The 14,229-nt window shown below is 49.0% G+C and overlaps 1 protein-coding gene across 5 annotated transcripts in view; it reads right to left on the bottom strand.

The window, feature by feature from the left end:
• The window catches only part of PTK2B (protein tyrosine kinase 2 beta), a 137,975-nt gene that overhangs the window by 85,785 nt on the left and 37,961 nt on the right, over window positions 1–14,229 (bottom strand). Inside the window, exon 1 of one of the 5 annotated variants that reach the window (XM_005684038.3) lies at window positions 12,967–13,086. The exons of the other annotated variants lie outside the window; for them this stretch is intronic. The gene's annotated coding sequence lies outside the window, so the exon portion shown is untranslated. Of the gene's footprint in view, window positions 1–12,966; window positions 13,087–14,229 lie in introns of those variants that run through there. 5 annotated transcript variants of the gene reach the window in all.

Genomic DNA, 14,229 nt, shown 5'->3' with positions numbered 1-14,229 from the left:
TGATTTTGTAGCCCAAGAAAACAAAGTCTGTCACTGTTTCCATTGTTTCCCCATCTATTTCCCATGAAGTGATGGGACCAGATGTCATGATCTTCATTTTTTGAATATTCAGTTTTAAGCCAACTCTTTCACTCTTCTCTTTCACTTTCATCAAAAGGTTCTTTAGTTCCTCTTTGTTTTCTGCAATAAGGGTAATGTCATCTGCATATCTGTGGTTATTGATATTCCTCTCTGCAATCTTGATCCGAGCTTGTGCTTCATCCAGCCTGGCATTTTGCATAATGTACTCTGCATATAATTTAAATAAGCAGGTGAAAATATACAGCCTTGACGTACTCCTTTCCCAATTTGGAACCAGTCCGTTGTTCCATGGTGGAACATGGAACTGTTCTGTTGTCCAGTTCTAACTATTGCTTCTTGACCTGTATACAGATTTCTCAAAAGGCAGGTCAGGTGGCCTGGTATTCCCATCTCTTGAAGAATTTTCCATAGTTTGTTGTGATCCACACAGTCAAAGGCTTTGGCATAGTCAATAAAGCAGAAGTAGATGTTTTCCTAGAATCCTCTCGCTTTTTCGATGATCCAGCGGATGTTGGCAATTTGATCTCTGGTTCCTCTGAATTTTCTAAATCCAGCTGAGTCCCTAATCACTCCTAATCACCTTAATTACTGGGTTCTCATACTCTGGTCACCACCCCCTTCTCCTCATCAGCCCAGGGCCAGGTATCAGACAACCAGAGACAGTCCCCATGCCCCAGAGTCCTCTGATGTTATCCAGAAAAAAAATCACATGGATGGCTCTTCCCCATATTTCCCCCCTCATTCCTCTGTCTCCTGACACAGCTTGGTGCTTCCCTATGTGGCCCCCTGTGTGGCATGTTCTGCCTCTTATTCTAGAAACCCATGTGTGTAAACTTCTTCCTGCATGATATGCATGCTAAGTCACTTCAGCTGTGTCCAGCTCTTTGCGACTCTGTAGACTGTAGCCCGCCAGGCTCTTCTGTCCACAGGATTATTCCTGCATGCCTGTCATCTCCATGTCTGCACATCTTTCCAGACCAGCTTAAAAATAATCCCTGGTTGGGCTTCCCTGACAGCTCAGTAGTAAAGAATCTTCCTGCCAGTGTCATGGATTCGAGTGCTGATCCGGGAAGATCCCACATGCCGAGGAGCAACAAAGCCCACACGCCACAACTATTGAGCCTGTGCTCTAGAGCCTGGGAGCTATGACTACTGAAGCCCGTGCACCTAACGTTCATGCTCAGCGGCAAGAGAAACCATTGCAATCAGAAGACCACGAACCACAACCAGAGACCAGCCACCTCTCTTTACAATGAGAGAAAGCACACGCAACAGTGAAGACCCAGCACAGCCACAAATAAACAACTGAAATTATTAAACAATAATGATAAGCCCTGATCTCCTCAAAACTGCCATGGCCTAGAACCCTGGGCCAGTATGCAACCCCTTTAGGGTTAAAATTCCTACTAGTCAACCTCCTACTGTCGTAAGAATATTTTCATTGCCTATGTGTACCACCCATGAAGGAGGTTTGGGACTCTTGATACAGTCATCCTCCAGTCTACAGATCAAATCCCCTCTGTAGTCCCCATGGCCATGGGGCTTTACTGTATTATGCACTATGCCTTTCTACTTCCAAGGAGCCTTCTCTGCTAGAAAAGTCTGCATTATGCTCACCACAAACCTGGCTTCTCATGACTGTTGGTTCCCGGTTTGATGCCTGCCCTCTGGGGATGTACCAAGTCGGTGCAATCCCAAACTTCCATATGACATCCCTTCAGCTTTTTAAAAGCAGCTCTTGGTTCCCCTAGACTCCCATCTCAACACCCCCGGTTCCTTCACTGTACCTCATTAGTGGAAAGTCATATTTTTCATGATTCTGTGACTAGAAGTTTCCATCCCAAGGCCCATCTCTGAGCATTGGGCTTGAAGAAGAAGAAGAAACGACACCCTGATCTTAAAGATGCCTGACTTACATGTAACCACTTCTCCTAGGTTTTCATGAGATTTCGAATCTGAAATTGAAATCTAAAATGTTGCTATGAACTCATAAAACATGGTAGCAGCATGGGGCTGCTGGTCCTCTCCCAGCCAGTCACTCAAGGCCAATTCCCTCCAGATGGCTTGGCTGTTCCCTGGTTGGAGGGCATCTTGAGCTTTCCCACCACCACCCAAGATCCTTCCCAGTCATAGAACTCTGGAGGGCCTGTGCCATGGGGCTACTTTGGATAGAAGCTTGTTAGAGAAGCTTGTGAGGAGACCTGGGCAAGATCCTGGTGAGTGCTTTGAACAGTCTCATCCTTGCTTCTCCTTCTGCTCTCACAAGGAGAGGACACAGCCTGCTGTTGGCATAGGCTCTCTGCTAGGGGCAGCTGGGGGGGTGGTGATGGGGTGCTCATGTTCAGGTCAGGTGTCTCTGTTCCTATAGCAGTGAATAAGTGAAAGTGTTAGTCACTCAGTCATGTCCAACTCTTTGTGACCCCATGGACTGCAGCTCACCAGGCTACTTACTCTGTCCATGGAATTCTCCAGACAAGAATACTGGAGTAGATAGACATTCCCTTCTCCAGAGGATCTTCCTTACCCAGGAATTGGACCCAGGTCTCCCACACTGCAGAGTGATAGTAATAGACATGAGTGCAGCAGGTCAGGAGTGGGTGATGGAGGCTAAGCCAACAGGTTGGGGGTACCTCATGGTGGGGGGCAGCCCCAGCTCAGATGTCTAACCTCTACACAATCACTTCTGTTTTTTCATGTGCTCAGTCATGTCTGACTCTTTGTGACCTCATGGACTATAGCCTTCCAGGCTCCTTTGTCCATGGGAATTTCCAGGCAAGAATACGGGGTGTGGGGGGGTGGCCATTTACTTTTTCAGGACATCTTCCCCTGGCCCAGGGATCGAACCCACGTCTCCTGTGTCTCCGCATCTCCTGTGTATTGCACGTGGATTCTTCACCCACTGAGCCATTGAGGAAGCCTTCTATTTTTTTTTTTATAAGAAGCTAGAAATTCAGATTTTTAATGGGAACTCTTCAAGATGTTGGCACAAACTTATTAAGTACAGCATAAACCATCAACAATACATCTTTGGATTGGACAGAGCCCCAGGACAACTAGTTTGCATCCTGTCCTGACCTTAGCCAGGGTTACCCTCCACTTCAGGATAGGTGGTCACTCAGTGATTCCTCAAGGACTTGCTCAGCTAAAACATCCTCCAGCCATAGGTACCGGGGGTGGTTGATTGTGATGTATCAATTTGACTGGGGTGCCCAGATATTTCATCAAAGATTATTCTGCATATTTCTGTAGTAGTATTTTGGATTAAGGTTAACATTTGAATTCCCTGGAGAAGGGAATGGAAACCCACTCCAGTATTCTTGCCTGGAAAATTCCAAGGACAGAGGAACATGGTGGGCTACAGTCCATGTGTTTGCAAAGAGTCAGCCATGACTGAGCACATCAGCACATAACATTTGAATTGGTAAACCAAATTAAGCAGATTTCCCTCCATAACCTCAGATATGCAGATGACACCACCCTTATGACAGAAAGTGAAGAGGAACTAAAAAGCCTCTTGATGAAAGTGAAAGAGGAGCGTGAAAAAGTTGGCTTAAAGCTCAACATTCAGAAAACTAGGATCATGGCATCTGGTCCCATCACTTCATGGGAAATAGATGGGGAAACAGTGGAAACAGTGTCAGACTTTATTTTGGGGGGCTCCAGAATCACTGCAGATGGTGACTGCAGCCATGAAATTAAAAGACACTTACTCCTTGGAAGAAAAGTTATGACCAACCTAGATAGCATATTCAAAATCAGAGACGTAACTTTGCCAACAAAGGTTCATCCAGTCAAGGCAATGGTTTTTCTAGTGGTCATGTATGGATGTGAGAGTTGGATTGTGAAGAAAGCTGAGCACCGAAGAATTTTTGCTTTTGAACTGTGGTGTTGGAGAAGACCCTTGAGAGTCCCTTGGACTGCAAGGAGATCCAACCAGTCCATTCTGAAGGAGATCAGCCCTGGGATTCCTTTGGAGGGAATGATGCTAAAGCTGAAAGTCCAGTACTTTGGCCACCTCATGCAAAGAGTTGACTCATTGGAAAAGACTCTGATGCTGGGAGGGATTGGGGCAGGAGGAGAAGGAACGACAGAGGATGAGATGGCTGGATGGCATCACGGACTCGATGGACGTGAGTCTGAGTGAACTCCGGGAGTTGGTGATGGACAGGGAGGCCTGGCGTGCTGTGAGTCATGGGGTCGCAAAGAGTCAGATATGACTAAGTGACTGAACTGAACTGAACTGAATGTAGGTGGGCCTCATCCAATCAGATGAAGGCCTAGTAGGGAAAGAAAAAAAAAGGCTGAACTTCCCCCAAATAAGAGAGAATTCTTCCTGTCTTATGGCCTTTGAAGTAGGACATTGGATTTTTCCTGTCTTTTGATCTTGAACTAAAATACTGGCTCCTCCTGAGTATTGAGGCTGCTGGCTCCAACTATATCACTGTCTCTCCTGGGTTTCCAGATTGGGACTTCAGATCTTGGGATTTGTCAACCTCCACAATCACATAAACCAATGTCTTATAATAAATCTCTTTATACATTCACATATACATGCAAACCACTCCAGTATTATTGCCTGGAAAATTCCATGGATAGAAGAGCCTGGCAGACTATAGTCCAGGGGTTTGCAGAATTGGACATGACTCAGCGCATAGCACATATACACACACACACACATATATATGCATCATACATATGAGATACATATATATTACTATATATATATATATATATATATATATATATATACCCATCTCCTACCATTTCTGTTTCTCTGGGAGACCCTGCCTAATACAGTCTTTCCTTAACCAAAAGAGAACTATAAGTCTGAACAAGCTATATATTTTACTGAATGAAAACATCATTTCTGATTCTCTGCCTGGCCATTTATACCATATTTTAGTGTTAGATGTAAGAAATATAATAACAGCAACAACTACCATTTATCAAGCATGTATGATGATAGGTAACATGCACATACACATCTATACACACAAACACATACACATGTACTTTCTTAATCTGAACATCACCTAGTCCTTTATTGGAATACCTGAGTATCAAGAGGACAAGAGCCATATCAGTCCTTCCCACCAATGATGCTCGTGCCTGGCAAGTACTTACCAAGAAGGGGGTGGTCAATAAATTATGCATTGAATTAAATGTTCTTAAAAAGAGATACAGTTAATATCCTCATGTTACAAGTGGGGAAATGGAATCTCAGAGACGCTAATACCCAGGGTCACAAGACTAAGGAATGGTGGAGCTGAGACAACCCCAAGATCACTTGAGTGAGCATCCTACATTCCTGACCCTCTGCCCTCTTCCCAGTGAACATGGAAGAGCCTGGAGTCAGGGTGGTGGTCTCCAGTGCCTGACCTTGACATTCATACCTACCACTCTCTTAGCCAATGTGGGATGCTTGGCGTGAGAGCCTTCACAGCTCAGCACCCCTCACCTGCCTGCACGCTGATAGCCCTGCTACCAAGCTGTCCACTGAGGTTTCGAAAGACTAATTTGAGCATCTAACCACAGTTTCATTTTTAAAAATAAGACAAAAGCAAGACGGAAACTGGCTGCAGAGGTCTTTGTTCACCTCCTTGTTTCAGAACTGCCTCAGGAACAGAGGAGACTGAGCAGGCAGATGCCCAGGCTGAGGCCAGATCACAGAGTGACTGAGGGGAGCTGACCACTCTTGGCCCTGGCAAGGAAGAAGGCTTTGAGGAAATGTGCACAATTTCTAGAAACTACCACCTCCTTACATCTGGCCTCTGTAACCCAACGTGGGTCAAGCTGCACAGCAAGCTGGCAGATAAACAGTGGGTGGTGAGTGGAGTTAGGTAAAGCTCGTGAATGGCAAAACACAGCCAGCACAGGAAAGAGGCAGGAGGGGGAGGTGAAGGAGGAGCTCCAGATGGACCACAAAGAGATGGGAGGTTTACCAAATCATGGATGCCCATGGGACCCATCTGGAGTAGAACGCACAGCAAAGGATGACTAAGAACTTGGTCTGGAATGTGGCCACATACACAAGTCTCTTCATTTGCTTCTTAATGACCAACCCCTCCCACCAGCATGTATCTGGAAAGCATCATTGTCTGGATCCCTCCAGGGGGCCATTTCAGTCCATAAGTACTCTGGATACGCCACATTTGCTTTATCTAGAACCAACGACAGTCTGGGTTCTCTTTCTGTCCCAGAAGCAACGAGCTCTCATTTCAATGATTGCAATACAACACAGCCAGGACTTCCTTGGTGGTCCAGCGGTTAAGACTTTGCCTTCCAGTGCAGGGAGTGCAGGGGGCTTCCCAGGTGGTGCTAGTGGCAAAGAAGCTGCCTGCCAATGCAGGAGACGTAAGAGACCCGGCTTCGATCCATGAGTCAGGAAGATCCCTGGGAGGTGGGCATAGCAACCCACATCAATATTCTTGCCTGGAGAATCCCCATGGACAGAGGAGCCTGCTTACTGCAGTCCATATGGTTGCACGGAATCTGACATGACTAAAGCGACTTAGCACCCATGCATACAAGGAGTACAGGTTTGATCTCTGATTGAGGAGCTAAGATCCTATATGCCTCACAGCCAAAAAAACCAAAACATAAACCAAAGCAATATTTGTAATAATTGTAATAAGCAATAACTGTAACAAATTCAATAAAAGACAAACAAAACAAAACAAAAACCCACACCCATTCTGAAAACAAAATAGGAGGGTCTGAGGACAACTGCAAGTCAGGGTGTTACAGTTCCTACCTTAATCCTTGGCACAGGACATCCCCAGCAAGACATTAGTTGCTTATCTAAGCAGGAGGGACTGAGCCAGTTCTTAACAGTCTATGACTCAAGTCCTTAGTATATGAACCCTTGTATCACTTGACATTGGGTTCTCTGTAGGCCCAGGAGCCCCCAAACCTAGCACAGGCTGGCTACAGCAGGGACCCATCCATGCCTGGGAGGGGATTCTGTGATTATCCAGATGGTTGAAGGAGGGCTACAGGGCAGGGAGGGAAGTGGAAGGATTTTAGGGGAAGACCTGTAAAAAGAGGAAAGTGGGGACTAGAAAACATTGGGAGAAGTGAGGGCACAAAGAGGAGATGATATTCCTTTCTTCTTTTATCTCAATATCACAGCTCTGTTTATTCTGAGAAGCAACCAGCTGCAGCTCCAAAATAGATATGCCAAGAAACGCCTCTAATGACAGAATGTTTCTGCGGGAACCAAGGTTAGAACAGCTCTTTTCAAGCAATGGGAGCAGGAAGAGCCTAGAAGGGGACACTGATGGCTTCCCTCTTGTCCCCTCCAGTTCAGGGCAGTCATGGTTCTTCCCAGAGTCCCCAGGGCTTGGAGCTGAACATGGCTCTACCATCACTTGCAGGCCTGGGTAACAGTGATCAACCCTTCCCCATGATGGTTCCTTCTGCCTCCCAGTGCCCCCAAGATGGTCCCTCAGGGAGGACTGGGCTGCCCCAAAGCCAAGAGGGCCAATGGTTCAGGCTTCAGAGGACAAAGGGCCTCTGTCATTATTTCTAAGTGAGTCTATTCACAAAGTCACCATATCTCTGTGTGTGTGTGTCTTGTATGTAAAACTATTAGTTGATGAAAGTAAACATTTAAACTGCATCATGATATCTGTTGCCCTCCTTTGATAGTTCTACTTTTTTAATGCAGAGAGCCTCCAAAAATGGAAGTAGTCCAGACTTCTCTAGAACCTGAGTGGCCCCATCATCAGGGAACTTTTACTTTTTAAAACTGAAGATTCGAATGCCAGGTGAGCCAGAGAATAGTCTCTCACTCTCTCCCTTCCCATCTTCTCTCCTCCACTTCCCTTGCCGCTTGTCACTCCCCTCTGCCCAGCACCCACCCCTCTCCCACCCTACAACCCCCCCACACTGGCCCATAAGCACCAACAGCCCAGACAAACATGAGCTAGAGCCCTGAGCTGCTCTCTCTTGGAGTCTGTTCCACTGCCTCCCTGGGGGATACAGGCTCTGCCGTGAGCAATTTGCATACTGTGCAGTCTGACCAGACCAGCACAGGAGCTATGCTCAGGCAGTACCTCCCTGGCGGTGAGGGGGGCTGGGGAGGGGAAGGTTAGGTAGCAAGGGGGACAAGGAAGAGGCTGAAGGTCTCTGCCCTCCCCTGATGCCACTCTGATCTTGGCCTGGGACAGACTCTGCACCATTCAAGGCAGATGCTGATTGGGCAGCTGAACGACCTCCTGCACTGAATGAGGCATCCACATCTTTAGAAGCTGGTTTTGCCTGGACAGACTGTGCAGTTTACATGGGAAACAAACTGGGTTATTGGAAAACCTATCGCGCCACAAGAGGGAGGGGTGGGAATTAGTCCAAAGTCTGAAATAAGTCTGAAGCCTACAGGGGCAAGGTGGGGTGGCTGAGCAGCCAGGAGGAGGCTGGCAAGTCTGAGATCAGGGTGACAGTGTCCTCTTCTGGGTCGGCTGACAGGTTTCTCACTCTGTCCTCACATGGGAAAAGAGGCTAAGGAAACTAGGAGAGGGTCTCATTTAGAAGGGCACTAAATCCCACTCACGAGGGCTCCACCCTCATGACCTCATCACCTCCCAAAGGCCCCACCTCCTAAGACCATCACCTGAGGGGGTTACAGACTTGAACACATGGATTTGTGTGTGGTGACAAGGTGGGGTGGGGTCACATATTCAGATCACACCAGATGGAGGGATTGAGGAGATGGGAGTGCCCAGGAGGCACCTGTCCTCAGGGAGGTTGAATTAATTCTGGAGTCCCCTAAGATTTTCTAGAATGTGCTTGCTTTCCCTGAGACTCAAGTCCCTAGCCTGATTTGCCTGTTGGGTTTCAGATTTTCTGTTGAGCACAGGAAGTGGAATGTCAGGTGGGTTACTGTCTTATTTGAGAAAGAGGCTGAGCAAAGGAGAGGGTGCTGGTAGGACTGCTGGCTGGAGGTCTTGTATTTCTGGGGTAACGCCAATGGGAAACATAACATGAGATCTGATGAGTGTTGTGAGTCCTTTTCTCAGGACTGCTCAGTCAGCCCCTCAGACCTTAGCTCACATCTGAACCCTCCCAGGGTCTGTTTTGTGGTCAGGAAGGTACATTTCCAACAACTATCCCCAACAGTACCCATCACTTGGGCTGCCTTCAGGGTCTCTGGTTCTCAGATATGTGCCTCTTGCCTGCTAGGAGGAGGCCAGGTTATTAGTAATATATTATTATTACATTATTTAGGTTATAGTATTCCCAGGTGGTGCTAGTGGTAAAGAACCCGCCTGCCAATGGAGGAGACATAGAGATACAGGTTCGATCTCTGGGTCAGGAAGATGCCCTGGAGGAGGGCATGGCAACCCACTCCAGTATTCTTGCCTGGAGAATCCCATGGACAGAGGAGCCTGGTGGGCTATGGTCCATAGGATCACACAGAGTCAGACACCACTGAAGCGACTTAGCACACACATGCACGAACACAACTATACTTATAAGGTTAATCTAATAACCTTAAAATAATAACATATATTGGGTATTTTTAATACATCAGTGACATAAATATTAACTTAATTCTCAAGATGAAGCAAAGAGGTCAACACTATTATTCTCCTGCCATGTTACTTGTGGGGAACAGAGAGGTTAAATGATTTTTCCAGGGTCATGGAGCTTGGAAGCTGCAGATCTGGCTCCCACTTCCTTCACAGTATATCACACATCTCTCAAGGAAACATACAGGACTTTGTCACAAAGTGGAGGAGAACAGCCATGGCAATGGCAGGTCCCTGTTCTTGCTAACTTGTTTCTTTTCCCAGAGTGTATGGCACTCTGCCAAAGTCAAGCCCTGTGTGCAGCTGCTTTCCCAGGGTCTCCATCTGCATCCCTTCAGTCTGGGGCTGGACCTCAGGCCCTGTGATTACAATCAAATCCATGAGAGGGCTGATAGAAGAGGGATGACAAAGGCAAGTGACTCGCCATGTGGGAACTTAGAGTCAAGCTAGGCAGACAGGCAGGCGTGTCCACAGACTAACTCCAGGTGGCAAAGTGTCCTATGTGCTAGCAGAGGAGCATAGATTCAATTATACCCCCGAGCAAGGAAACAGAAGGAGTTAACTTCACTTGAGGAGGCACGGCATTGGGAGGCGGGAGTGGTGAGGTTTGTAAACAGTTTGTAAAACAAAGGAGATGGGCAGGGAAGGTTGTCAGAAAAGCCTTGAATAAATGTGGGCCAAACCACAGAAAGGGAAGTCTTGCTGTGGATTCAGTCCAAGTGCCAAGGTTTATAAAGGTGACTCTACGCACAACTATGTGTAAGGTGGATTTGCAGGGAAAGACCCTGGTGCCTGATAGGTTGATTTAAGCAAGAAGCACGGGAGTCTCAGCTAGGATAGGAGGTAGCAGTGAAGGATGGATAAAGGGAGGTGTCCACAGAGAAGCTCCAGGCACCACTAGTGGTTTGGAAGAGGCCCTGATGTTGCCTACTACAACCTCCAGTTGCTGGCAGCCTGGTAAGGCTCTTTGTTAAGCCAGAGGAGGAGAAGCTTGGGTTGAACAGTTCTGTTGGGGGCTCGGGCCACCCAAGGGTGGATAGAGAAAATATGAGGGTCAGGCATGCTTGCTTAAACAACAGCTCAAGACTTCACAGGTCCAATTCTGTTACCCAAGGCTCCTGTTGGTAAAGTCCATTTCAAGTTCCATCTCTGTTATGAAGCTTTTCCTCCTGTCCTTCAATACGCTGATCTCTTAGGCCCAGTGAGGTGCACCTGGCTTATTGTGAACACGCAATGTTCAATTTTGGGGACCACAGCTTTCTCATAAGCTGGAAAGAGTACCTCGTACTCTTCCTCCCCCCACCCCTCTTGTATTTAGCACAGGGCCTGGAATCTATGGAGAAGGTCACACCTCCAGGAGTATGGAATTGAACTGCTCGGTCCTGAACCCTGGAGTACATGCAGGTAGCCGCCTGGGGCTCCCTCCGGCAAGTCCACCGGATGTCCCTACAGCTCCTGGTGGAGATGCCAGCAGCACAGCTCTGTCCCTTACTAGCTGTGTCCCATGCACAGTTCCAACTATTCTGAGCCTCGGTTTCCTCCTCTGTGCAACGAGATGATAACACAGCTGTTTCGGACTGGCCGTAAGGATTAGACTTGAGGTTGTGTGTAGGATGTACAGCATGCAGGCACCCCATGAACAGCGTCAGAAAGAGCAGACCAGGCTCCAGGCCTAATCTGAGCCCTGCAGTGGCCTGGATATTTCCTTACTTCCTCATCTGCAGCCTGAGGGAGAGTAATCTTGACCCACAGGACTGGTGGGTGGATGAGATGACCAGTAAGAATTCACAGACATGTGTCACAGAAACGCTTGGTGACTGGACTGGCTCAACACATGGCAGACTTCTCTGGAGCCTCTGCCAAGAGCTGTCACCCAGCCCACCCCAGGCTGGTGTGTGTGTTGAGTCCCTTTAGTCATGTCCGACTCTTGGTGACCCTATGGACTGTAGCCTGCCAGGCTCCTCTGTCCATGGGATTCTCCAGGTAAGAATACTGGAGTGGGTTGCCATGCCCTCCTTCTGGGGATCTTCCCAACTCAGGAATCAAACCTATGTCTCTGTGTCTTCTGCATTGGCAGGCAGCTCTTTACCACTAGCGCCACCCCAGGCCGGAGCACAGGCCAGACTGTGGGCTTCTGTCTCGCTCAGGGGAGGAGTCCCACGATGAGAAAGATGGAGATTTGCTGCAAGAGTGTTGTGGGTTTGGAAGACAGGCAGAGCTAGACCCGATCAGAGACTCTTAGAGGTGAGAGTGGAACAACCCTGCAGCCTGAGCTTTAGCCCAGGTGCAGAAGCTCCGTTTTGGCCAACTTCTGCTTGAATTCCTCTAGCAATAAGAAGCTCACTATCTCAAAATGTGAGCAGTCTGTTCACACTATTCAAAGCTTTCATTATAGGCAGGCATTTGTTTCCAGGCAGCCCAGATACACTGTTCTGTAACTTTCTGAGTCTGTCTCCCGGACCTCCACTTGACAAAGCACATCTCACTTTCACAGAACAGCCTTTTGGTAGCAGAGAGCAGCTCACCTGCTCCTCCAGGGGTTCTCCAGCCCTTCAGACAGTTCTCATGAGACGCGACCTTCAGCTCCTTCATCTACCTAGATCCTTCCAGCACGCTTTGTACCATTATAATGAGATGGGGCCCTCAAGAACTGGGTCTGAGACCACAGAAGTACCATGGCCTCCTAGACTGTGCTGGCCCAATCCTGGTCCCTCTGCCAACAGGGAGACTTCCCTGAGGTCAATGGGACCCTGCTCTTTTCCCCACTTCCCACTGTGAGCAGCAGGATGGCTGCTCTCCTCAGAAGACCTGCCCCTGGAGCCCACATCACAAGGATTCCTGGCTGATCTCTGGCTGTGTGGGCATCACAGGCACCACAGGTCACAGAGAGGTGGGACAGTGCCTGCAGAGTGGTGCCATGCCCGCATGATGGAACCTCATTTCCACCCAGCAGTTCCAGTTTTCACACGGGAACGGCTCTTTGCCTGCTTGCTGGTCTCTCCCATCCTGCTCTAACCAGGAAGGCCAGGGATGGATTTGTGAGGCTGGATCCTTCCTTCTCAGTCACAGCGCCTAGCATCACCCTGGTGGCCTTCCCAGGGAGTGGCAGGCTGCCACATCAGGGTTGCCCACAAGGCCAAAGAATGCATCACTGGTGGGAAGGTGAAGAGAAAGTGGAACAGTTCTGGGGACTGGTGGGGAGGGTGTGGGGATGGAGGTGGGGGTGGAAGTGGCAGAGAACAAGATGAAGCCCACTGTCCCAGGCCCCTGCTTTTCCCAAACACCTCCCGGTGGAAAACACAGACAGCCTCTCCCGCAGGTGATAGATAAATTCACTCCAAAAATAAATCCCTACCAGGATGCTGCAGTGGGCTTGAAGGTCCAACACTTTCGGTCCAGTTCAATCAGATCAGAGGGGTCTCGGAGGTAGCGGCAGGTGGGACACGCTCAAAGTCTGGGTCTCAGAGCAATAAGGAAATGACACACACCTGCCATGCTGAGAGGGAGCCTCCGGGTGAATCACGCCCCGGAAGTGGAAAGGGGAGAACTGGTTGGCCCAGAGAAGCTCAGGGTGGGGGAAAGGGGAGGGGAATGAGGCCCTGGGAAGCTGGGGTTCCTGACTGCTGCAGGCTCTGACTTTTCAACTCCATCTGCCCTGCCTGCAGGCTTATAAACTGGGTCAGCAGAACTGGAGGAGGGAGAAGGCTCGGGGCCAGCCCTGGATTAGTACAGGCCTGCAAAAGGTTGGTCAGCAGTCTGTGTCCATAAATGGAAGTTCCAAAGGGAGACCAGGCCCGGGCTCCCCACCACCCGATGTGGGTAGGTTGGTAAACACTGAGAAGGTGCACACTCACACTCATGACGCAGAGACTGTTTTCTTGGCACAAAAGGGCTGAGCTGGCTGCCAAGATGGATTTGAAGACGAGAAGAATTACTAAGGGACGGTGTTGGATCACAGGGTCACCAGTGACAGGAAGTGGGGGGCGGGGTGCGGAGGTGAGCTGGGAGGCTGCTCCATAGCCCCATGAGTAGCGGTAGTTCACTGGGGACCCTGGGGGAACCAGGTGGCTGGGCCCCCCCAGCACCCCATTTCCCCTGGGAGGCATCTTGAACATCAGAGGTAGAAGGGTCCTTCCAGACCGAGAGCCCTCCTCACCTTACAGAGAAGGGGCCTGGTGCCAGGTGCCCCTGACTGTGGTCCCATCAGGAAGTTGGAGAAAGAGCTGGGCCGTGGTTCTCCCAGGGCTCTTTCCTGTAAAGCATCCTCCCCACCTATCCTTCGGGTTTCCCAGGTGGCACTAGTGGTAAAGAACTTGACTGCCAATGCAGGAGACATAAGAGAGGTAGGTTCGATCTCTAGGTCGGGAAGATCCTCTGGAGGAGGGCATGGCAACCCACTCTAGTATTCTTGCCTGGAGAATCTCCTGGACAGAGAAGCCTGGTGGGTTACAGTACGTAGGGTCCCAAAGAGTCAGACACGACTGAAGTGACTTAGCACGCATGCACGCACCCATCCTTCTTCACCCCCCGGGCTATCTGAATAACCAAAATGTTGTACTTGGAGGATAATTGAGGACCCTTTCTTCTAGTCATGGTCTGGAAGGAGAAGGACTCCCCA

Source organism: Capra hircus, chromosome 8 (genome assembly GCF_001704415.2).
Source record: "Capra hircus breed San Clemente chromosome 8, ASM170441v1, whole genome shotgun sequence".
Lineage (NCBI taxonomy): Eukaryota > Metazoa > Chordata > Mammalia > Artiodactyla > Bovidae > Capra > Capra hircus.
This window is presented reverse-complemented; position numbering and strand designations above follow the sequence as displayed.